General features: G+C 38.3%; 1 long non-coding RNA gene across 1 annotated transcript in view; it reads right to left on the reverse strand.

Annotated features, from left to right (window-relative positions):
• LOC107720575 (uncharacterized) overlaps positions 1-387 on the reverse strand; it is a 1,098-nt gene extending 711 nt beyond the window's left edge. The window contains exon 1 of the long non-coding RNA XR_001637627.1: positions 354-387. This is a non-coding gene — a long non-coding RNA (uncharacterized LOC107720575). The remainder of the gene's footprint in view (positions 1-353) is intronic.
• Positions 388-801: the final 414 nt, after the last annotated feature.

Consider the following 801-nt stretch of genomic DNA (forward strand, 5'->3'; position numbering starts at 1 on the left):
GGGTAATTAGCTATTGAGCAATGCGAAAACTGCTGATACTACTGCGGGACCTTATATATGAATGCTTAGATAGGTGTCGTATTCCCATCGGTTGATGGGGATCAGCTGAGAGTCAGCTGATGCGAGCTTGACTAACGTGACCTGCCAGAACTAACGCTACGCTTGATTTATCTAACGTAAATAATTTTGTTGAAAAAAGTACCCAGTTTAAAGAAAGTGTCTCTTGTTATTTGATTATTTAGCTATATTACTGCAGAGCTCTACAGAATTGTTCAATTACAACACAAACACTCTAAAGCTACTTGAAACTTTATAACCATCATCATTATTAATGAAGAAGAATAAACACCAACCTGTTAGTTCTTCAGTATCTTCAGTGTGTTTGATTCTGCAGGGTTCTGGATCTCTCATCTTCTCTCTGTCCTCTTTAATAAACTCAGTCTTTGCAGATTTCAGATCTTCCTGATGATTTGATGCTGGTCTTCACTTGTGAACTGCTGGAGATATTCCAGCATTTATTGCTGAATTTCTGTGTGGGAGGAGGAACATATCTGTCGAAATAAACCATATATCAGTTACTGAGTTTGTTCTTATATGCTCTTTGAGAAAGAAAAAAAAAGGAAAGGGAAAATTGTATCTGAGTACAACAGCTTGTCACTGGAACTGTATCAAGCAGACAACTTTGTACCTAAAGGGTGCATGCTAGTACCATAAAAGTATATTACTGCCTAAGGGTACACGTCACTACTCTAACATACTAATAGGCACCCTAGATTGCCCCAGTGACAAGCTGTTGTACCC

The sequence above is a fragment of the Sinocyclocheilus rhinocerous genome, unplaced genomic scaffold (genome assembly GCF_001515625.1).
Source record: "Sinocyclocheilus rhinocerous isolate Xijiao unplaced genomic scaffold, SAMN03320098_v1.1 scaffold20410, whole genome shotgun sequence".
NCBI lineage: Eukaryota > Metazoa > Chordata > Actinopteri > Cypriniformes > Cyprinidae > Sinocyclocheilus > Sinocyclocheilus rhinocerous.